Raw genomic sequence first — 25,205 nt, forward strand, 5'->3', positions numbered from 1 at the left:
CAAAAAGAACAAGAGAGGAGGAACTGCAGACGAGATCTCAACGCAGTTCTGGACGCTAGAAACCGAATGAATGATAAATGCGAAGACGGGGAGGCTGTCGCTTAAGCTGAGGGGAGCGATGTCAACTAGGGGCAAACCAGGAAGGGCCTGGATTGGGGGCACCAGACAACCGCTGAAGGCAGGGATGAAGGATAAGACGGAGCAGACTTGACTGTCTTTGTGGGAAGGAGTTGAGCCCCCCTTTCCCCTCCTCACCTTCTTTCTGCCTGGAGACTAATCCTCACAGGCAGCAGGCGAAGAGGACGTGAGATGCTGTGACGGGCAGGAAAGTCCTTTTCCCTGCGTGTGCAAATGGGGTAAGAGAGAGGGGGCTACCTATCTGAACTCTTTTTCGCTATTTCGCCTGGTACTTAAATCCATCTCTCTAAATAAGATGTTTGCATGGCCGTCTCTCTCTTTTTTTTTTTTTAAATATATATGTATATTTTTTTCAACGTTTATTTTATTTTTGGGACAGAGAGAGACAGAGCATGAACGGGGGAGGGGCAGAGAGAGAGGGAGACACAGAATCGGAAACAGGCTCCAGGCTCTGAGCCATCAGCCCAGAGCCTGACGCGGGGCTCGAACTCCCGGACCGTGAGATCGTGACCTGGCTGAAGTCGGACGCTCAACCGACTGCGCCACCCAGGCGCCCCTGCATGGCCGTCTCTTGATACTGTTTTTTCATTGTCGACATTATCCGTTGATTTACTACAAACGCAAGGTTAGGATTAACTCTTCTCTACTCTTAACAATTGACAACGTCTAAAACACAAAGGCAAGAAATGGCACCCCCAACTTTTAAAAACCACAGTGTGTCCTGTGTCCAAAGAAACTACTGAAATCGATACACAAAGAGCTGAACTTAGGAACAGGGAGGGATGCGTCATCCCAGGAAGTCAGGCCAGAAACACGCTGGAATCCTTGGCTTGTCATTCCTCTGTCTTCCGTGCATGGGAGAAGACACTATTTCATTTTTAAAACTAGGAGCATGAATTACTTTGATGAAAATAAAATAAATAAATATAACCAATAATCCTAGTTACCCCCTTGGTTTGGGATGGTGGTCAAGGGAAGCTTTTGCCTTTCCTACACTGTTTGAGATGTTTACAGCAAAAGCTTCTGCACGAACAATTTGCATAATCAAAAGTAAATAAAATAAAATGCACACATAAAAATAAAACCAAACTAGAACCAAGGGCTTGGATTCCAAAGCACTATTCAACAAAATAAACAATTTGGAAGCATCTACATTTCTCAGGTGAAACTACAATCAGTAACCATAGAAGTCAGTCATTATTATTTTTTTTTACATTTATTTATTTTTGATAGGGACAGAGCACAAGTGGGGGAGGGGCAGAGAGAGAGGGAGACACAGAATCCAAAGCAGGCTCCAGGCTCCGAGCTGTCAGCACAGAGCCCGACGCGGGGCCCAAATTCACCAACCTCAAGACCATGACCTGAGCCGAAGTCGGACACTCAACCGACTGAGCCACCCAGGCGCTCCATAAGTCATTCATTAGTACACGCAGGGCATTGTATTGTGGGTTTTATGAACATAAACATCCTCATTTAATGCCCACAATCTAATAAAGCAGGTAGTACTATTAGCTCCATTTTATAGAGGTGGAGACTGAGGCTTGGAGAAATTAAGACATTGCTCAAGATAGTAGGTATCCAAGCCATGATGGGAACCAAATCTCTCTGTCCCTAGAGCTCAAGAGCTTGACACTGTGTCCAGAAGTAACCTGCTTTCCTTCTGCAACTCCAAAATTATAGGTTTACGCTAGAAAAAAATAACCTGGAAATTCAAAGAATACCACTTTTTAGGAAGGGGAAAATAAGTCCCCAATCCTTGTGGCACTGGCAGTAATGATGGGCACAGATGGTCCCTGAGAACAAGAGGCAAACTTCCCCCGTGCTAGAGCCATGGTGAGAAGAGATCTGTGGTCAGGTTGCGACCCTTAAAACCACTGGACTCATCTCTATCCCAGAGAACCCCTGGGCCTTCCCAGGATCCGAATCTCCTTAGGTGACTCCCTCCCCTTTCGCCTTATATTCCAACACTTGCATTCTTCACCCTAATCAGGCACTTGTTAATTTATCATGTAGGTTAGGTGGCCCGCTCATCTCTGGCTCATAATGCCAGTGGTCCTTCCAAGGGTATAGATTCTGAATGACAGAGATTTATCCTGCACAGTACCTAGCTCCTCAGCACAGTGCCTGCCACCTGCTGAGAGATGCTTAGTAAATTAATGATAACACAGAGAACATTAAAGACCTGCTTTCCTGCCAAGTCCAGGGAGGGCTCAATGACACATCAATAGACCCTCCTCGAGAAGGAAGAGCTACCAATTAGAGAGAAACTATTACAGCGAGAGTGCCTTTAAAGTTGAAAAAAAAAAAAAAAGAAAGAAAGGAGACATGGGTGGGGCCAAGAGCCTCAAAAGTAAAATGGCTAATTAAATTCATGAATCTGTACACGCATTTGAGGGTTCACATAGCCAACAACACCTTATATAGGAAAAATAGGGAAAACAGACCATTTAAGTCACTTAAAAATAGTCCAGAGATGTGCCTTCCACAAAATAATACACCCCACTAACACAGTGACCTTTTTTCTAAGAACACGGTGCAGCCCAGTTCACCTTCTAGCTCTCTCTACCACTTTAATCCATGTGTCAGCATGAGGTATGATTCCCGTGAAAAGTATTATAAAGAAGAGTAATACCAGGCTCAGGGAGTTTCTATTCTATTAAGATCTTCAAGATACGTGGTCTTCAAGGGCGGTCAAGGTAATGTGGTGCAGTCAGAAGCTAGGGAGCTTGCAAGCATCGAGTGCAGGGGGGGAGGAGAGACAGGGACAAGACCTCTCAAGGCCCATTCTGTTGTCGACTGTTCCATGAAAACCCAATCGCCAGTGTTCCTGCGGCCCGCTCCCACTGCTGGGGCACGTCCCTGGCAATGTCATGCTCTAACTGACCCACTGGTCACCGACCTTGGCAGAGCTCATTTGCTGTGGCAGCTGTAACTGCCTCTTAAAGCAGAAAAACCTGTCCAGCATTCCACCCTCTCAGATGAAATCTAAGAGGCGCGTGTTCATCAGCACGTTGCCCTTTCCCCCCTTTTTGGAAAGGAATGGCATTTAGAGACAGGCCCTGCAAAATCCCAATGTTCTGAATTGATATCCTGACTATCACCCCGACCTTTAAAATATGTTACGATGGAGAGGTACATGTCAACAAACAGATCTTTTAAAAGATTTAATTTCTAAGTCATCTCTAACCCAACATGGGGCTCAAACCAAACCCACAACCCCCAAATCAAGAATCACATGCTCCCCTGGCTGAGCCAGCCAAGTGCCCCAACGGTTAGATTTTAATACAAAAGAGAGGGCTGGGTGTCTCCAATGCCTAAAGTACTATTAATTGTATGCAAACACCAGCTGTAAGCATATCGTTTAGAGCAGAAGGTAGTAAATCAAGTCATCTAACTAGCTAATTGCTTTTAAGGTGTGCCAGGAGAGAAAGGACAGGATGATGTACTCTTTTTTTTTTTTTTATTTTTTTAAAATTTTTTTTTTTTTTCCAACGTTTTTTATTTATTTTTGGGACAGAGAGAGACAGAGCATGAACGGGGGAGGGGCAGAGAGAGAGGGAGACACAGCATCGGAAACAGGCTCCAGGCTCCGAGCCATCAGCCCAGAGCCTGACGCGGGGCTCGAACTCACGGACCGCGAGATCGTGACCTGGCTGAAGTCGGACGCTTAACCGACTGCGCCACCCAGGCGCCCCTGGGATGATGTACTCTTATTAAAGAGGGATGGGTGGGCAGGGAAAGCTTTGTTAAAACTTTCAAGCATCAGGGAGGGATCCAGCTACAAGAATAAGAGACAAAATTTAAGCATGGTTAAACTTGTTCGTTACATAGCCATTCAGAATATCCTTCTCTTTAAAAAATAGGTAATTAAAATATATTATCAATTTTCCCAATGGAGAACACTTTTAAAACAATGCAGAGTAGTGAAACTCCTTCTGTTTCAAACATAAGGTGTGCCTGTTTTTGAGTCTCAGAATAATCTGCCAACCTTCCAATTTAATTATGACCGAGATTCAAGTCAACTGTTGAGTGTTCTAGAGATACACTTTCTGTAAATTCCAGCTGGCAGCAAGTGGAAAGACTCCAAATCCCTTAAAAATATGCCATGGAGTGGAAAGAGAGTAGTCAAAAAAAGGAAAAAAGAAATGAAATTCTTTTGAAGAAATTTCTTCCCCCCACCCCTCCCGCCAGTTTGACCTCAAAAAATATAATCAGATATATGGCTCACTCTGTTTACTTATAATCTATCACGTAAGATTTTCTAAAACCTGCCCTATCTTTCCTGGAAATCAAAACTAACATCCACTCTTCTTACAGTCCAGGGAAAACAGAGGGCTTCAAGTTCATTCAAATAGAGACATGCAGACATCTTGAGATCTTCTAATTTTATCCCTTTCGCTTAGGAGAAGGGATAGAATCCTAGTTTCCAACTCTGAATACTAGTAATACATTAATACTCATTAATATGTACGGTATCATCATTAGCATTTAGATTCTATCTTTGAGGAGAGCCCAGAGATTACCCAAGAATTTAGGGGCCTTTTGTGACATCAGGTGATGTTACCCTAGGGGGAACTAGTTTTGGCACAGCTGGCTTACCGCCCGCTGTCAGCTTTAAACGTTCTTATTCTGATGTGTGTCCACTTTTGTCTTCCCAGGAAAGGTCTAAGGCAGGTCAATAAAGAATATGAAACATTTCCAGATTTTTAAGTCAGCGCCGTCTTTCAAAATAATGTTCATTTGCCGGAGAAAGTTTCGCGGCACAAGAAGCCAGCACGAACACTTCATCACGTATAGAGTGTGCCAACCTGCGGTCCCTGTGTGTGTCTCAACAAGAGTGTACTTGTGAAGTGCAATGTGGCCGGGCTCCCCGGTCCCACCTGTCCTGGGTAGGAAGGCAAACCCGAGCTCACTGGAGGGCCTGGTAAACCGAGAAGAGCAGCGTGATCACAAGTGAAGGTGGGAGGGTCCAGGGCGTATCTGCCTTCCACGGATTTACCCACCAGCCTATTCGCCAGAAGCCAAAATAAGTCACCATCCCTTATCTTAAGGGGTCCAGCCTCAAAAGAAGCATCAAATGAATCGACACAGTCTGCTGGTTTCGATGGAGCAGCCCAAAAGATTGTGTCGGGCCACCTCTGAAGTTGGGGAGTTGTCTGCCAGTCCCTGGCGACGCTGATCAGGATAAGCTGGGTCACTCCTGAAGCCAGCCTCACCGGGGAACAAACTCCCACAAAACACAACTGTAAGGGGAAGCTTTCTAGAGATGGCCTCCAAAATCAAAGCACCTACGTGCCTCAGGCAGGGGCAGAAAAACTGCTTCATAAAAAGGAAAGAATTCATCTCAAAGCTAGGTTAACACAGAAGTATTGTCATGGAAATGGGTTATAAAAGAAAAAGAGAGTACAGGAACAGAAAGGGGAATCACAGATTTACTCACAGTCACTAAGGGCTCTTTTTAAAGTGCTCCGGGCACCTGGGTTGGCTCAGTCTTCAAGCGTTCTATCAGGTCATGATCTCGAGCCCTGTGCTGACAGCTCAGAGCCTGGAGCCTGCTTCAGATTCTATGTCTCCCTCCTCCTCTGCCCCTCCCCTCCTCACGCTCTGTCACTCTCCTCTCTCTCTCTCTCTCTCTCTCAAAATTAAACATAAAAAAAATTTTTTTTAATAAAAAAAAATGCGCTTCAACAAACCAATCTAAAGTTAATTTAATTTAGCTGGATTCTTGCTACAAAATACTCATGTTGGTTGTAAAACCCCATTATATTAATATATATGTATTTTATACAAAAATATGTTATGCACATAAACAGAGTATTAACGTATTATAATAAGCATAAAACTATTTTAACCAATGGAAATGTCCCTGAATCTCTCCCTTTTTTTTTTTTTACTTTTCTTTTAATATTTATTTATTTTGAGAGAGAGAGACAGAAAGAGTATGCGCGCGCACGTGCACACACACACACACACACACACACACACACACACACACACGAGTGAGAGGGGGATGGGGCAGAGAGGGAGGGCAAGAGAATCCCAAGCAGGCTCTGTGCTGCTAACAGAGTTCAAAGCGGGCTCGATCCCACAAACCTGTGAGATCATGACCTGAGCCAAACCAAGAGTGGGACACTTCACTGACTAAGCCACCCAGACGCCCCTGTCCCCATCTCTAAAGACGTGGTCTACCCCAGGCGGCACATGTGGCCAGGTTTACAAAATGAACAGTCAAACAAACCTTGGTTGTCTTCGACCGTTTGATGAGGATCCATGAACTCAGTCTGCTTCCAGGTCATTTACATGCACAAACCTTAGAGCTAAGATTTCAGCTTTTCTTCGCGAGGTGGCTGGGCACACGGAAGGACTACATCCACTCCTCAAAGGAAAGGCTGGCGCCCTGGCGTTCCTCCCAGGAGTTCGTGGGCTGAGCTGGACTCCAGAGAGGGGTGTGCCATCCAGAGGGTGTGCCGCAGCCAGCTCAGGAAGAACGAGAAGTTTCCTGCAGGATTCTAGATCCTTCCTCCCATACAGAATCCTCACCCCCTTCTCCCTGCTCTGTCTCCTACCAATTCTAAAGACCAGTCTTAAGAACACATCCATTCACCTGAAATCACACCTGCAGAAAACCCTCCTTCCTGGGAAGCCACCATTAAAACACGCCCGGAATAGTCCTCGGATTTTCCTCCATTCTGCACAATCCAGAATCCAGATTTTGGTCCCCGTCACTTCACAATAACTCAAACACATGAGGCCAAGAGAGAAAAGATTGATCTTCCCAAGCCTTCTGCCTTCTTTTTTCACTTAATAAATTATTATCTCACCAGATGGGCTCTTACTGCTTTTTTTTTAAATACAAGGATTTAACAAAAATACTATAACTCCGGGGGGTTCCTTTTAGTAGCAGCCTGACTATTCCTCGTGGCTTTGGATGTTGTTCCCTGACAAAACACTGGTATGAGGCAAGCCATGGACTTTGAGCCCGTTTATATTAGGTACAGGCTGTCTGAAAACAATGACCTCATCCGGAAAGGCTCAGGAAAGAGGCATTTTTCCCTTTAGTCCAGAATGCCCTGATGCTGGGTTGGATTACCTGCCACCCACAGTCCAGCCTTTTTTGAACACCAGGGCTTTTGCAAAATGGAAACGTTATGAGGAGACAGTTTAAATGGAAAAAGACACTTCGGATAAATATCCCCAGCGTCGGATACATTTACGGGGCCACGAGGAAGGAAACTGGCCTAATTGTTTTAAGCGTGAGGGTAAACATTTAATAACGGTCATAAAGACACAGGCACCAGCACCCATTCTGAGATATCAGGTTAATCGAAAGCCCATAATCTATCCACTGGAAGGAAAGACCACAGGATCACTTGTTTCAATGCAAAGTTTGATTAACTGCACGTCCCCAGCTTACTTTCTTCCTCGTGTAGGTGGCTTTTTGGTTTTGTTTTGAAATGGCTCTGGAGATAGCCATGCTCCTGGATTACCCCATCGGCCCTCCTCCTAGTCCAGGCCACTGCCTGGAACTCTGTGCCTTTGATAATGTCCTCCTGACTTGGCTGAAGCACCAGGCGCCAGACACGGTATCACAACTGGACCACTCATCGATAAAATGCTTGGCATCTGCAGAGCTGACTTTTGTCAGCTGCTGCCGAAAGGCCAGTCACATTGATTGAAATCTTCTGATTATGCCTAATGCCTAACATTCTCATGACTGTGATTTCATGCTTCACCCGAATGTTTTTTTGGTGAGTGTCTTGGGATTCTACCAAATGATGGAACAAAAGTCTTTCATGACTGCATAAAATAAATTTTGTTTAATGTTTATTTTTGAGAGAGAGAGAGAGAGAGAGAGAGAGAGGCACAGAATCCGAAGCAGGCTCCAGGCTCCGAAATGTTGGCACAGAGCCAGATGCGGGGCTCGAACTCACAGACCGCGAGATCATGACCTGAGCCGAAGTTGGACGCTTAACGGACTGAGCCACCCAGGTGCCCCACGACTACATTTTTTTCTTTTTTAAATAAGCTTTGTTTCAAATGTAATGGAAGCTGGTTTTTTCTACTCTCTTGAAATCTCAGATTCTGATTCCTACTGGATTTTAAAGGAAAGGGGGGAGGAGAAACCATGTGTCGTGCGCAACCTGTTTTCTGGGGCCAAACCGGGACTCTAGTTGAAAGCAACTTACATGGGTTCTTTCCTTTTTGCAACGCAAGGCTGGCCGGGGGTGGGGGGCAATCCAGTATTGAAACTTTGGCGTTTTGAACAGTTAGCCCATAAAGTAGTTCCTTCCAAGCCATGAACCCCCCAGATTTGGCTTCCGATAGTTGTGATTTATTAGAATCCAGAAACCAACTGCTTAAAGACTGTTTAAAATGTTCAACAACAGGGGAGCCTGGGTGGCTCAGTTGATTAAGCGTCTGACTTTTGGTTTCGGCTTAGGTACTGATTTTGCAGTTTCGTGGGTCCGAGCCCCACATCGAGCCCTGTGCTGGCAGCTCGGAGCCTGCTTGGGATTCTCTGCCTCTCTGCCCCTCCCCCACTCGCACTTGTCTCTGTCTCTCTCAAAGTAAACAAATAAACTGAAAACATAATAAGAAACTAAAATGCACGATGATTTTCTAATTAACATGGCAACAGTACTTCTACAAGGTCATTTGAAGATCAGACATACTGCTGTGTGTTCTTTTCCTTGTATCAGTCCTTTAGGAACCTGGAGTACAAGTGTCTCCCTCAGAACCCCTTGAAACTCTTCCCAGGAAAGCGGTCATCAGTCAGCAAAATTAATAAGTAAAAAACGCTTTTATTTGCGTATTCACCTACAGTCAAGAAATGCTTGATTGTGCATCGTTAGACAGGTTTCTTAACCACAGGACTTCTCAGAGACATTAATAGGCATGTGTGCGTTGTTAACTCTGTAAGAGAAGAATAAGGTAAGAAGCATTTCCTAAATTTATTTGGCCAGAGAACCTTAACCCCGGCACAAATCATAACTTAGCACAACACGCCGTTCATAGGAAGAATGCTAGATGGGATTTTTGAGATCACTCACTTCATAGCATCAGAGATGAAAAATCTGAAAGCCAGAGGCATTTAGGGACTTTCTCAAGGCTGCAGAGAATGTACAAGCAGGTCAATTCTGCCTGGGAATGTTCAGTTCTGCTGTTTGGGGGGCTTCAACGGGCCACAGTGCCTGGCTCCGTCTGCAGGGAAGGTGCGGTCCCCAGCCATGCTACCACACTCTGGTGACAGAGATGCCCATGTTCTCTTGGCAAACAGGACATCTGACAATAGATCACGTTAAAAGACCTGGCCAAGGAGATGAGGCCTACCATAATACAATTTACGACGAGAGCTGAGAGAGAAAAATAGCAGGTTATCGGGAGCAAAACATTCACGGGGCCCTGACCTCACCTTTCAAACTCAGCAGAAGAGAAAGAAACATACAGCAAATTGAATTCCATATGAAAGCTGATTCCGTTGGGAAAGACGCAAACTACATTTCTTCAAAGGTCGTATTCAATAAGGAAGAAGGCCCTTCCAGACCCTAACTAGAAAGGCATAGGGGAAAAAAAGTTAAGAACTCACTTGTCATTTCCCTTAGCTTGGATTCTGATGATAACTCTGTTAGCAGCCCGGATCGCTGGCGCCATTCCAAGCTCAGCGATGTGACTCCGTTGGAAGGATCAACTTTAAGAACTAAAAGAAGCCGCTGTTCGCTCAGCTCTTAAACACAAAGCGCTCTTGCTGGTGGCTGAATCTAGAAACGGTCTTGACATCACACGACTGTCTCTGTACTATCAAGCCTAGTTTCTGCTTATGATCTCCAGGTGGATCCCATGTAATGATCGTTACGACGGGAAATGAAATTTTACGGGCTTTACTAAAATAGTATCAACGCAGATTACATATGGTCATGTCTATCAGCTTTGTAAATTGCAGATAGAACAGCCTCATCACTAGTCATAGCTCACATTTACTGAGCTCACTCTCTGCAGGCACTGAACAGAGACTCCCTCACGGATTTCTTCTAACTCTCCGAGGCAGGGCCCGTTACCATCTCCATCTCAAAGATGAGGCAACTGAAGCCGAGAGAAGTTAAAGAAATTGTCCAAGGTCACTCCCCCCCACCGTGAGAGACACAGCTGGGGCTTGGGCACAAGGATTCTGAATCAGAGGCCACGCTCTGGATGCTAAAAGTTTCCTCACAAATCCTAAAACAGCTCAGGGAGGGATCGTTACATCAGAGAAAATGCCAAGCCATCTCCACACCTGAAATTATGAGGGGGTTGATCCAAAACACGAGTTTAGCACTAGAAGAGTTAGCATATACCCAACGGCTGCTAATGCTTGTTTGCAAAAAGTCTAAATATGGAAAAATGTGTGTGGTGGGGAACGGGGGACAGGGAGGAGGGGCATTCTTATTATTGATGTTGAAAGAATCATTTTTCTGAGCCATCTTCTGTTTTCATGAGATTCTCCTGAACTAATCTCATTCACAAAGAGACCCAGCCGATGGCTGGCGCTGGTCTCCGCTAGGGCTGCGGTGAGGGGAGAACCAACATGGCAGACTGCTCCCCACACCTTATGCCCTTAGCCTTCCATGTTCAGGTTGGAGTTGCCAATCAACACTCACTAGACCAGGGGGAGGCAGAAGACCCAAATGCTCGACCTGGCTCTATTGCTAACTCACCAACGATCCTGGGCAAATCACCAAGCTGTCTTCTAAATCTAGAAAGCAGGCCACTAATAACCTGGTCTATCTCCTGGTCTATCTACATCAGAAGACGTGAGAGCTGACAGAGTTTGCCCATATTTTCTGTCAGCTTTTTCTTCTCTCCTTTCTCTCTCCTCCTTCCTCCCTCTCTTTCTTTTTCTCTTTTTATTTTCCCTTTCTTTATTCCTTTTTTTTGCGGGGGGCGGGGGCCACTATTTGTCAAAAAGGATTTGAGACGATATCTCCAGCACACAGACACTGGAGTCCTCACATGAAACAATACGCTGGATGGGACACGGTAGTTAGTACGTGGGGCTCCGTCACCTGACCTGCTTATCCCAATCACTGCGTGATGATGCCTCCTGACATCTGCTGCCACGACCCCGAAATGGGGCCACTATCTTCCTAATGGTTATTCTGTCCCAGGGACTATGATAAGCATTTCTCACGTGCCTCTCTGTTTTTTCCTCACAGCAACGTTAGAAGGTAAGGACTTAGAAGACGGGTGTTATTAATTCCTCTTTAACAGATGAGAAAATGAAGCCGAGAAAGTACTTTTTCTCAAGACCGCGTGTAGGCAGAAGATCAGGGACTATAGTGAGATGTGATGCAATGACTCAGTCTGAACTTCTTTCAGCCTTCTCCCCGTTGTCCTGCTGAAAAAATCCACAATTACCACCTAACCAATATCAAGGATGTTGTTCATGCAAACCTTTTCTTTTTTTTTCTTGATAAAGAAATATTCAATTTATTAAGGTTACAAATATTTCAATGGAGTTCTTCCTTTTTTATTGTATTTTATTTTTTACTTTTTAAAATTTACATCCAAATTGGTTAGCATATCATGCAACAATGATTTCAGGAGTAGATTCTTTAGTGCCTCTGATCCATTTAGCCCACCCCCCCCTGCACAACCCCTCCAGCAATGCTCAGTTTGTTCTCCATATTTATAAGTCTCTTCTGTTTTGTCCCCCTCCCTGTTTTTATATTATTTTTGTTTCCCATCCCTTATGTTCATCTGTTTTGGCTCTTAAAGTCCTCATATGAGTTAAGTCCTATGATTTTTGTCTTTCTCTGACTAATTTCACTTAGCATAATACCCTCCAGTTCCATCCACATAGTTGCAAATGGCAAGATTTCACTCTTTTTGATTGCCGAGTAATACTCCATTGTATATATATATATACCACATCTTCTTTATCCATTCATCCATCGAGAGACATTTGGGCTCTTTCCATACTTTGGCTATTATGGATAGTGCTGCTATAAACATGGGGGTGCATGTGTCCCTTCGAAACAGCACACCTGTATCCCGTGGATAAATGCCTAGTAGTGCAATTGCTGGGTCGTCGGGTGGTTGTGTTTTTAGTTTTTTGAGGAACCTCCATACTGTTTTCCAGAGTGGCTGCACCAGCTTGCATTGCCACCAACAGCGCAAAAGAGATCCTCTTTCTCCGCATCCTCGCCAACATCTGCTGTTGCATGCAAACCTTTTCAAACAAAGAGGCAAAAAGTAGGAACAGAATTCTCTGTTGTCCACCCAGAGCTAAGGAGTTGACAGCAAGGGACTTGTTATCTCCTCACCCCCTTTTCATTTCGTCTGCGTTGACTCTCATACCCACCTGCCTAGCTGGGAAACAGGGGATTAAAAGGTATTCTGTATCCCCTACAAACGCAACAGGCATTTCTCTTCAGTGACTCATTCGATATAAATAAGCTGTAGGAAGTGGGGAATTCCGATCTTTCTGTGCCTTTGAAAAAGTGGTGAAGATAAAGTCTGAATGGAAGAAAATTATTGCAGAATGAAGAGATTCTACCCTGCTTTCATGGCAAGAGGATCAAAGATTAGGTTAAATCATAATGATTTACTAGAGTCTGGATTTTTAAAAAAAAATTTTTTTTAAGGTTTGTTTATTTTTGAGAGGCAGAGACAGGGCGCAAGCAGGGGAGGGGCAGAGAAAGAGGGAGACGGAATCCAAACCAGGCTCCAGGCTCTGAACTGTCAGCCCAGAACCCGACTCAGGGCTCGAACCCACGAACCGCGACATCATGACCTGAGCTGAAGTCGGTCGCTTAACTGACTGAGCCTCCCAGGCGCCCTGCTAGAGTCTGGATTTTTATAATTTCTACACTAATTACCACTTGGCCCACAAGTGATATATGGGCACAGTAAGCGCAAAGTATTCATTCACACGTAGCTTCACCCCTAGGGAATGAAGGAGGACATTTAATGACTGTGCTATACACAGAGGGCAGCATTTTTTGTTGTTGGAGCATAAGAAAACAGAATAAACACCCAAAAGACACATACCTGCCCTGGCAATGCTACTATATCGCTCCATCTCACCTATACCTTCCACCGTGTGTATGACTCCCGCGCTGGTCCTCTACCTCTTTGGAAGCTACACTCAAGGTTAGTGGGAAGAGAAAATACGCCACATTTCAATAAGGATGAGAACGCCTCTTCAAACCACTGGCTCTGATTCAACTTCGCAGCTTAGTTTGGGGAACTGTAAATTTCATTTAACATTCTGTATGATCCCACCTACTTCACAGTTTACTGACAGTAAAACATTCATACTTAGTCTCTAATGCAAGCAACCATTTACTTATGGTCTCATGCAGACTAATTATTCCAAAGACTTTCCTTGAGAGTCAAAGTCTTTGACTTTTGAAAGTCTTAATGGTTTGTCTCTGCCCACTTTCAACTTTCCTTTGAAAATCCAAAGGGAGTTGGACAAGTCTCTAACTACAGATATGACAATTTTACACATACAATCGAAAGTCAAAACAAAAATCTTTCCACCCTGTTCCAAACTCAAGAGGTAAGTCTAGTTTAGGCATTTTAAGGATGCAGCAAAAACAACGGCATGCATTAAGCCTTTCAAAATAAGCCAACACTGCGGATGCCTTGCTAAATGTTTTTAGGCTTCCTAAAATCCAACCTCTGGGGTCAAGACAAAATTGCCTTTAGCAGTCAAACACCCCTTGCAAACAGGAGCCTCTGGACACCCCGTGTTCCCTTCCTTTAAGCACACAGACCAAGAGGGTGTGGAACTTGGGGGGCCTTTAGATCATCTAGTCTGGGTGTTTTGAAGCTCATATATGCATAATCAGGCTTTTCAGGGTTTGGTGAGGGACTGGGGGGGTAGGGTTGATTCTGGGTTCCACCCCAACTTCCACCGAAGAAACTGCCCCTCGTCTGCTTCATTTTCTGAGCTTCCAGATGAGCCTTTCTTGGGAGAAAGGGTTCCACAGCTAAAAACAAAACATACTCTTTGAAAAATGCACATCCTGTCAATTCTTTCCATTTTGGAGGAAAAGGAAGGTCGGTGAGTTAGTGACTCGTCCCAGGTCCCGGGATCAGTGAGCGGTTCAGGCAGGGGTTACACCAGCCACAGACTCTCAGCAGCATTCTCCGCTGCACGTGCTATCCCCGAACTGCCAAGTGCACAGCCCCCAACTGACAGGCCCCCTGTCCTTGTCCATGAATGCGCTCAGGTCTGCCCACTGCGGCTCTTGCCGGAACCACCCACAGCCCTACAGTGCAGGCTTGCAGGTGTGCTGGTGGTCTTACTCTTGTTCTTATTCTAATATTTATCTGTATTCTTATTCTTACTTTGGCATTTTTAGAATACGAGGTGGGGGCAGGACAGTAGCAAGAGTCCTGCCAATGTAAAGTGAAAAATGAAAACTTTCTGAAGTTTAATGGAAATCAATAAAAAATAATATTGGGGAGGGGGCACCTGGGTGGTTCAGTCGGTTGAGCATCCGACTTCGGGTCAGGGCATGACCTCATGGTTCCTGATTTCCAGCCTGGCATCGGACTTTCTGCTGTCAGGGCAGAGCCTGCTTTGACTCCTCCTCCGTCTCCCTCTCTCTGCCCTTCCCCTGCTCGCATGCGCACTCCCTCTCGCTCTCTCTCCCTCCCTCAAAAATAAGTGAACGTTAAAAAAAAAAAGAAGTCATATTTGGTTGATAAAAGTTGAATTTACACTCACATTAGGTGGAAGCAGAATCTGTCCTGCTTACTGTGACCTTCACACTCAAAGTTTTTGTTACTGGGCAAACCACAGCTGAGCTGACGGTGTGGGGTCTAGCCCCAGGTGCCCTCCACAATTCCAGGCCTCTGCAGGTAGTCTGGGATTGCCTTTCCAATAAACGCCACAGTCACTGGCTTTAGCAGGGTGGACGTGCATTTTGTAAAATGTGAGGAAACCAAAGTGGGAGTCAAAAAAACTGATAAATTAGAGTGAACCATTCCAGCTATTCCTAAGGGCTCTCATTTACACAGGGCTCCTTTACATAAACTCATAAAATGATCCTGGTTGCCATGCACCAGGTGAGTGCTCTGAGCAAGTTATTTTATCTATGTGTGCCTCAGTTTTCTTACCTGTAAGACGGGGGATAAATATAGCACCTACTTTATGGGGTGTTCTGAGAATCGAAATAAACAGTTCCTGGTACATAGTGACCTCTGTATAAATACTAGTTATTATCGTAGTTATTCTTATTATTTTTTTTTTTTAATTAAGTACTAGACAGAGAGGCCAGGGCAAGGAAGTAGCAAGACCCCTGCCAATTTAAAAAGAGAAATGAAAACAAAATTGTTCTGAAGTTTAAGGTAAATCAACAGGAAATAACCATTGGTTGATAATAGTGGAATTTACAAACCAACTGGGATCCTAGTCAGCCTTACCGTCTACTCTAGGGCCCTACTGTTCCAAGACCCCTGGGGCAACAGCATGGCCGTCACCTGGGAACTCTCGAGAACTGTAAAACCTCAGCACCAGCCCCTACTCCCACCTACCAAATCAGAACCTGCCTTTTAATGAGGTCTCCAGGCAATTTACATGCATGTAAAAGCTGGCGAAAGGCTGCTTTATGGCATCTACTGTGATTTCACCATTTGTAGGTGAAAGGTAGAAGACCTCATTCTATAGTTACATTTCCATACATTATACTAAATCCTACACCTCTGTCCATTAGCCCTCATGTTACCTAGTTTCACTAACCTGAGTCTCAAGGCAGATGTTCCTCTTATGGGACAGAATGATAGTTCAGGACAGCATCCAGAGCCACAAAGTCACCGCTTGTTAATCATGTCCATGATTTAAAAATGTCATTATCATGATCATCCACCGATGGCTAACACTTACCGAGCTCTTACGTATGCGAGGATTAACACAAGGTGCTTTCCATATGTTCTTGCTGGGTTACTCACATTGCCCTTTCAAGTGGGCATGACTATCCCCATTTCACAGATGAGGGAACCCAGGCTCAGGGAGGCAACATCACACTTTCTCAAGGCCAAGTTCGATGGGGGAAAAGGGCCTTTCTGAAGTCCACTCTCTTATTACAAATTAATGCCTACAACATCCAAATCACATGTCTGTGACATGGAGAGTAGCAAGTATCTCCCTTTTTCTGTAAGGAAAACTGAGAGCATGGGGTGCAAGAGCTATGTAGAATCAACAGCCGGAGACTGAGGTCGGAACTAGGTCCATGAGGGTTCAGGTTTTTCAAATTAAAGAATTCCGCTGCGAGAAATGCCAATGATAATGCAACGGCACTGAAGACACGGGGAGGGAAACCCCATATGAAGTGAAAAGGACCGTTTACAGTCAGGAAGCTTCGCACAACCAAACCAAAGGGCTTCCGATTTTCATCTCGGCGGTCAGTAGCCCACTGGGGTGTCGGAGTCTTTGGCAAACCAGAACATCCAGATTTTTACTGCCATGATTTAAAAAAAAATTTTAACATTTAGTCATTATTGAGAGACAGGGACAGAGTGCGAGTGGGGGACGGGCGGAGAGAAGGAGACACAGAATCCGAAGCAGGCCCCAGGCTCCGAGCCATCAGCACAGAGCCCGACGCGGGGCTCGAACCCACGGACCGCGAGATCATGACCTGAGTTGAAGTCAGACGCTCAACCAACCGAGCCACCCAGGCGCCCCGTATTGCCATCATTTGTGGCAACTGGTCGCATTTCTCAGTTGACACCCTGCACAATTATTCTCGCGCACCCGTGAAATTCTAATTACGGTCTCTCTGATTTCCCTTGCTACGGCTCTATACATCTTTGACCCCAAATCGCTGAGGACTCGGCAAGATAGCGCCAGCATCGGAAAGACAAAGACACCGGTTTTATTTATTTATTTATTTATTTATTTATTTATTTATTTATTTTTAATGTTTTTATTTATTTTTGAGACAGAGAGAGACAGAGCATGAGCAGGGAAGGGGCAGAGAGAGAGGGAGACACAGAATCGGAAGCAGGCTCCAGGCTCTGAGCCATCAGCACAGAGCCCGATGCGGGGCCTGAACTCACAGACTGTGAGATCATGACCTGAGCCAAAGTCGGACGCTCAACCGACTGAGCCACCCAGGTGCCCCAAAGACACCGGTTTTAGAATCAAGAGGTCGGGGCTACCGTCCAGGCCCCCCCAGACTTTCCATCTTCATCCCTGAGGGCAGCAGGGAAAGGAGTCAGGATTCGTTGGCTTAGGATTCTGTACCAGTGTGTGAGGGTCACGACCACCACCTACCACACGCTGGGGCTCTTAAGCAACAGAAATGCCTTTCCTCACGGTTCCGGAGGCCAGAGGTCCAGCGTCAAGGTGTCGGCCGGCGGGTTTGGCTTCAGAGGCCTCTCTCCTGGGCTTGCAGACGCGAGTCTTCTCTGGGCTCCTCACACGCCCGTCGCTCTGCCAGGGCACGTATTTGCTGTCTCTCCCTGTGTCCGAATTTCCTCTTCTTACAGGGACACCGGTCATGGGAGATGAGAGACCACCCTAATGACCCCACTTTAACAACTGCATCTTTAAGGACCCAATTTCCCCAAACGGCCACATTCTGAGGTACTGGGGTGGGGGAAGGGCTTCGATATGTGAATTTGGGGAGGACGCAATCCAGCTTATAACACACGCCGACTGGACCTTGTCGTCCATTCTCACCAAACCCTAGTGCTGCGCTGAGGCCGACTCCCCCAGTCTGGGTTCAGTAAGAACACGAATTCCTAGTGATCTGAACCTCTCAGGCCCACGACTCGGAGCACTCCGCAGGAGGAAAGAAGAGAACAGGGTTCCAGGCCAGACCTTTGCTTTTCCAGTCTGTGTTATCAGAGACCAACAATCCCTGGGCCTCACTGTTTACCATGTGGCCTATCTTCTTCCCCACCCCCTCTCCTCACATGCTTATGGAAGGTCACGCTGACGTGGGTTTTTAAACAGTGTGAGCGCTGCTCGTAAAACAGTCTGGGTCAGAGATGAACGGTTGCTCCGGAGTACGTATTGGTACACGCTGGAATGAAGGGCTGGGATCTGGCAGCCCGCGAGGCCTCTCGTGCCCCGGGGAGCAGGGGGTGTGTGAGCCCTGGGGGGCTGGCGCCCCCACCTTGGGCTTCCTGGACAGCTGTCCCGCACAGCAGGACAGCCAAGCGGCCAGAGTCAGCCCCAGGCTGGCCCACTCGCACCAGCAAATGCCAGCCAGTAGGAGGGAGGAAAAAAATCAACCCGGTGCGAGCACGGCAGGAGGTTCCGGGCTCATGCAGGGCGTGTGCAAACGGCTTCTAACAACGGATTGGACATTATGTGTTCGTGGGCACCTAAATCACGACGCAATAGGAACAAAGCAAGACAAAAGCGAGAGTGGCACTTGCTGTGAAAAAAGAAAACTCACATGCATCATTTAATCTAATAAACCTTAACTTAGATTGCTCTAAATTTCGATTTTAGTAATTCAGCTTTTTTTTTTTTTCCTAGAGAGAGAGTGGATATGTGAGTGGGGACAGGGGCAGAAGGAGAGAGAGAGAGAGAGAGAGAGAGAGAGAGAGAGAGAGAAAGAAACTCAAGCAGGCTCCACGCTCAGCACAGAGACAAACACAGGGCTCAATCCCAAGACTCTGGGATCATGATCTGAGCTGAAATCAAGAGTCGGTGGCTCAACAGACTGAGCCACCCAGGGGCCCAGTAATCCAGCCATTCTTTTCATCATCAATGTTTAACGTTGGTTCTCAAAACCTGTTCATATTAATATAAAATGCTATAATCTCTCTTAGGGTTTTAAAAGATCATTTTGGGGGCACCCGGGTGGCTCAATCGCTTAAGCGTCCAACTTCAGCTCAGGTCATGATCTTGCAGTTTGTGAGTTTGAGCCCCGTGTTGGGCTCTGGGCTGACAACTCAGAGCCTGGAACCTGCTTCAGATTCTGTGTCTCCCTCTCTCTCTGCCCCTCCTCTGCTCATGCTCTGTCTCGCTCTCTCACTCTCTCTCTCTAAAATAAAAATAAACATTAAAAAAAATTAAAGTAAAAATTATTTTAGATTGATATATTAAATGTATTAAAGATTACATTTTAGAAACCTCTTGTACATGCAGACCCACACAACTATAGGGGAAAATAACACCAGTGAGGAAACAAAAAAAATTAATCCCCCAAATAGAAATTTCCTTATTAATTCATTAACACAGATGAAGAAACGACTAAGAATTACTACATGTTTCAGGAAAACAAACAGCACAAAGTGGGACCAAGATGAAAATACAACCACAGGATTCTAGAGAAAACATACAATTTATGCAACACGCGAGGACCTAAGTACAAATTCACACTCAAGTCATACCTCTAAGGTATTTGAGAACACATTGCATCCATGGAATTAAAATGGGGAAAAATTTAAAGGGGCCTGAGAAAAACAGAGTTTTGGGAAATTAAAAATCATTATGAAAATAAAAAGAAATTCAATGGACAGGCTAGAAATAAAATGTCACGATCTCCAACAAGGTAGAGCAAAATATAGAAGGCATTGCCAATATGAAAGAAGAATTAAGAGAGATGAACAGTGTCTATAGCATCCATTTATTAGGAGTCTCAGAAAAAAAGAACAAAGCAGAGGGGAGAAAATAATAAAAGAAAATTCCCCACTCCCGGAGACATTGGTCTTCCCGTAGAATTGGAGAAGCCAGGTGCCAAATAAGATGAAGAAAAAAGATAAACTACAAGACAGGTCCTGGTGGAATTTCAAAATTCTGAAGGTACAGAGAATATCTACAAAGAGATCAAGTGTATGTATCAGAGACCAAATCAGGTTACCAAGAAAGAAAGGGATTCAAGCCGCCACCAGACTTGACCGACTCTCTGGATGTCAGAAGATAGTTAGAACAAAAAGCCTTTCAAGTTTTAAGGAAAACACAGCCTTGCATCTGGATATCTTTACCAGGTCCATCAAGCATGTGGGCAAAGTAAGACATTTTCAGACATGCAAGGATTAGATGGACCTCTCATGCACCCTTACTGAAAAAATTAGCTGAAACTTAACTCAAACAGAAGGAAAAATTAATCTTCAAACATAAAGCTACTAATTCCAAGAAAACGTAGAATTAGGTTAAGAGTCAAATGGGGAGGGATGGGAATCCCATAATGGCTTTTCTGCAACAGATCTAGAAGCCAGTGAGTCCAAATTAGAACATGGTCAGAGGGCTCCAAGAAAGCATCTTTAAGAAAGTATATTTCATTCAACAAGTTAGTATGATTAAGAGGGTGGAGGATAGTGGTGATGTTATTGACACATACATTTTGCTTACAAAAAAAAAAAAGAGCTGAAAAAAAAATAAAAAAAAAAAAGAGCTGGAATTAAAAGCTGTATGTAAATTAAAAATCTGAAGAAGAAAATCACAGTCCAAATATGAAGCAAACTAAAAGATAACATAATTTTGAGCAAAAAAAAAAAAAAAAAGAATTTTGGAAAAGGGCACTTTGATGATGATGCTTTGATAATAATGTCAGAACATTCCCTCACAGTAAAACAGACAGAGTGCACAAAATTATAATTCCTTCTCGACAGGTCCAATCACACACCCCTTCTGAAGTTAAGAACATTTACAAAATTTCAATATTACAAATGCTTTCTGCTGGTTTTCAGAGCTAAAAAATCAACTTATAATGAATAAGAAAGCATAAAAGTTAGAAGATTTCGAATATTATAAACCTTGACAGGGTAAGCAGAGAGCAGTGGGAAGGCAGGGCAAATGGGGGTTGGAGGAAAAAGAGATAGGGAGTGGGGCTAACTCGCTCATTTTATATCCCAGGGAGTCGAGGGGTATTGTCTAAAGTCAGAAGAAAACCAGCATGTCATTTAGAGGTATAAAGACAACCAATCGTAAATTTAAAACTAATGAAACTCTGGACATGAGTATTAAATCTAGTTAAGAAATATTGTTGAAAGAAGCGTAAGAGTTACTTAGAATATTATTACAATTACAGTTGTGCTCACTGAGAGTAAAAATTAAACTTGTCCAACACAGTTACATGTTTCTTTTTAATTTTTTTTTTCAACGTTTATTTATTTTTGGGACAGAGAGAGACAGAGCATGAACGGGGGAGGGGCAGAGAGAGAGGGAGACACAGAATCGGAAACAGGCTCCAGGCTCTGAGCCATCAGCCCAGAGCCCGACGCGGGGCTCGAACTCCCGGACCGCGAGATCGTGACCTGGCTGAAGTTGGACGCTTAACCGACTGCGCCACCCAGGCGCCCCACAGTTACATATGTTATAAAAGGGCAAACACAAGGATCCTTGCGGTGGTGGAGCTGTTCTGTGTCTGGACTGAATCAAGGACAATATACTGGTTGTGATATTTTACTACATTGTTGCAAGGTGTTGTCCGGTTCCAAGACAGAAGGAGGCAAAAAAGTTACTTAAGTGAGTATATCCTTTTTTTAAGTATTTTTTTAACATTTGTTTATTATTAAGAGATAGAGTGAGGGGCGCCTGGGTGGCGCAGTCGGTTAAGCGTCCGACTTCAGCCAGGTCACGATCTCACGGTCCGTGAGTTCGAGCCCCGTGTCAGGCTCTGGGCTGATGGCTCAGAGCCTGGAGCCTGTTTCCGATTCTGTGTCTCCCTCTCTCTCTGCCCCTCCCCCATTCATGCTCTGTCTCTCTCTGTTCCAAAAAAATAAATAAACGTTGAAAAAAAAAATTAAAAAAAAAAAAAAAAGAGATAGAGTGAGAGCAGGGGAGGGGCAGAGAGAGCAGGAGACACAGAATCCCGAGAGGGCTCCAGGCTCCGAGCTGTCAGCCCAGAGACCAACACGGGGCTTGAACCCATGAACTACGAGATCATGACCTGAGGTGAAGTCGGAAGCTTAACCAACTGAGCCACTCAGGCGCCCCTGAGTGATCATATTCTTAATTCTACCAGAGGATTCTACCAAGCTAATCCACTTCTTTTCTTTTTCCAGCTTCACTGAGATAATCATTGACAAATAAAATTGTAAGGTATTTAAAGTATACACTGGGATGGCATGGTGTATAAAAGATTCCCACCCTCAAGTTCATTAATACATCACATAGCTACCTTTTTTTCCCCCAGTGAGAATGTTTAAGATCCACTCTCTTACCAAATTTCAGTTATACATTATAGCAGTACCAGCTACAGTCACCATACTATATGTTTGATCCTCAGAACTTATTAAACTTACAAGTGAAAGTTTGTGCTCTTTTACCAATCTCTCCCTATTTCTCCCACCCCCCGGGAACCAACAATGTACTTTTTGTTTTGATGAGTTGGATTTTTTTTTTTTTTTTTAGATTCCACATATAAGTGATTCCCTAATACATTTCCAGATTGTATAAGCAATAAGTTAATTCATTGCATATCATATGATCAATTGACTTTTCACAAAGGCCCCAGTGCGATTTAATGAAGGAAGGGGTCTTTTTAATAAATGATGCTGAAGCAATTGGCATCCACATGGGGGAAAAATGAGCCTCAATCCCTACCTCACAGCATACACAACATTATTCTAAGCTGGATCATATATGGAAACCTAAAACCTAAACCTGTAAACCTTTTAGAAGAAAAGAGAATGCCTGTGTTACCTGGGGCTAAGCAAAGTTTTATCAGACAGGATACAAACAACACAAGCCATAAAAAGTTGATAAATCAAACTTCATCAAAATGAAGACTTCTTTATATCAAAAGACACTCTTAAGAAAATAAATGGGCAAACATCAGGCTACCTACCAGGAAAAAAATTTGTAAAGCATAATGTGGACAAAGAACTTCTATCCAGAATGCTTTTTAAAAATCCTACAAAGCGAGAAGACAAACAACATAATCAAGAAAGTGGGGGGAAAAGAGCTGAACAGGCGCTTCAAAAGACAGATAAGCAAATGCATGGGTGGCTCAGTCAGTTAAGCATCCAACTTCCACTCAGGTCATGATCTCATGGTTTGTGGGTTCAAGCCCCACATTGGGCTCTCTGCTGTCAGCACAGAGCCTGCTTCGGATCCTTTGTCCCCCTCTCTCTCTGCCCCTCCCCCACTGGTTCATGTGCATGTGTGTGCTCTCTCTCACTCTCTCTTAATAAATAAATAAACCTAAAAAAAAAAAAAAGGATAGATGAGCAAATGACCATTGAGTACATGAAAAAGTTCACAAATAACTAGCCACCAGTAAAATGCAAATTGAAATCACAATAAGATGCCACTATACCCAATGAAAGTACTGAATGTTAGTGAGGATGTAAAACAACCAGAACTCTAATACAATGCTAATGAGAATATATCATGATAATTTGGGGAAAAAAAGGCTTGGAATTTTCTTATAAAGTTAAATGTACACCTACCCTTTGACCTAGTAATTCTACATCTGTATGGTTATCTAAGAGAAATGAAAACACAAATCCACAAAAAGACATTGAGAATGTTCATAGCAGCTTTATTCATGTTAGCCACAAAATTAAACAAGTCAACCGTCTATGAATAGTATGGATAAACAAACTGTGGCACAGCTTTACAGTGGAATACTACGCAGCAATATAAAGGGATAAACTATTTCTATATGCAACAATGTTGATGAATCACACAGTCCTTATGCTGAACCCTACAAAAAAGGGTACATAATGTATGAATTCATTTATATGAAATTCTAAGACAAGCAAATGTAATTAGAACTGTAGTTGTCTGGGAATAAGAGACTTCTCTGCCAAGGGACATTGGGACTATCTAGAGATACGGAACTATTCAATATTGTGATAAAAGTATGGGTTACATGATGTATCCATTTGTAAAAATTGTGTAGGCAAGATCTGTACATTTCAACGTCCATCAATTATACCTTTAAAAAGTAACAATAGAGGGGGGCTCCTGAATGGTTAAGCATCTGACTCGTGGTTTCCCTCAGGTCATGATCTCATGGTTCCTGAGTTCGAGCCCTGTATCGAGCTCTGAGCGAACAGTGCAGAGCCTGCTTAGAATTGATTCTCTGTCTCCCTCTCTCTGCTCCTCCCCTGCTCTCTCTCTCTCAAAAATAAATAAACATCAAAAAAGTCTAAAAAAATAAAGGGAGTAGAAGTTTAGATAAAACAAGAACAGAATATTAATGACTGTTGAAACTAAACGATGGCTATGTGAGGGTCATTATATACTATTTTGTTTATTTTTATGAGAGAAATCTTCAAACATATACAGAGTAAAAATGTTCACTGAATTTTAACTTTATATTACAGCAACGTGATCAGATGTTTAGAACTCTAATATTTTGAGCTTAAAAAATTCAACTGGCTGATTTTTATTCTTCATATGCTTTCTTGTTTGAATGACAAGCTAAAAACTAAGATTTCAGTCTTCTATTTTCAAGCTTTCTCTCTCAACACCACATTGTAAATGAAGGAAGTCTTTATAGCTAGTAATCAAAAAGAGACATTGCAGACAATCACTAATATATTACCTTTCTAAAACATTGGCTTTTGAAATACCATAGATAGTTCAATGAGTTATAGGAGACTTTTAATTAGATGAGTACAACTTATATCTACTTGAGAATAGAGTTTGCAGAATTACACATTTGAATGATAAAAATGATCTGCTTGTATTTTAACATCAATGTTTTCTATATTTCTTGCCTTTAACTGATGATCTGTCATGACTGTACATTGAAGAGTACATAAGAAAAAGTAAAAACACTTTAAACTTGCATAACACTCAGTATCACTAAAAGTGTTCATATAAATAGTAAGTCAACCTCACCAATTAAAATGCAGAAGCTCTCAAACCATTCATTCTTAAGAATAATAGTATTTAAATGATTACTTCATTTGTTAATTTCTTAAATAGAAATTATATCAGATACCATTATTGCTTTTAAATACATGAATTTGAGGAGTATCTAGATAAACTAATTCAGACATTTGTAAACCGTAATAGGGAAATTCTCCCACATATAATTTGTGCTGAGTAAAACTTGATAGTTACCATGTATGGAACCGCCTTTGTGAAACAGTATGATTCCGACGATCTTAGATATCAACAAAATAAAATCATCTATGTGCCTCCAGCCTGGAATGTTCTT

At 43.6% G+C, this 25,205-nt stretch overlaps 1 protein-coding gene across 3 annotated transcripts in view; it reads right to left on the reverse strand.

Moving 5' to 3' along the window:
* ABLIM1 (actin binding LIM protein 1) overlaps positions 1 to 25,205 on the reverse strand; it is a 301,274-nt gene that overhangs the window by 211,879 nt on the left and 64,190 nt on the right. Inside the window, exon 1 of one of the 3 annotated variants that reach the window (XR_015241853.1) lies at positions 6,377 to 7,821. The exons of 1 other annotated variant lie outside the window; for it this stretch is intronic. The gene's annotated coding sequence lies outside the window, so the exon portion shown is untranslated. Of the gene's footprint in view, positions 1 to 5,578; positions 5,693 to 6,376; positions 7,822 to 25,205 lie in introns of those variants that run through there. One more of the 3 variants, XR_015241864.1, reaches the window with a different exon arrangement.

Source organism: Puma concolor, chromosome D2 (genome assembly GCF_028749965.1).
Source record: "Puma concolor isolate L17-30 chromosome D2, mPumCon1.1.hap2, whole genome shotgun sequence".
In the NCBI taxonomy this organism is placed as follows: Eukaryota; Metazoa; Chordata; class Mammalia; order Carnivora; family Felidae; genus Puma; species Puma concolor.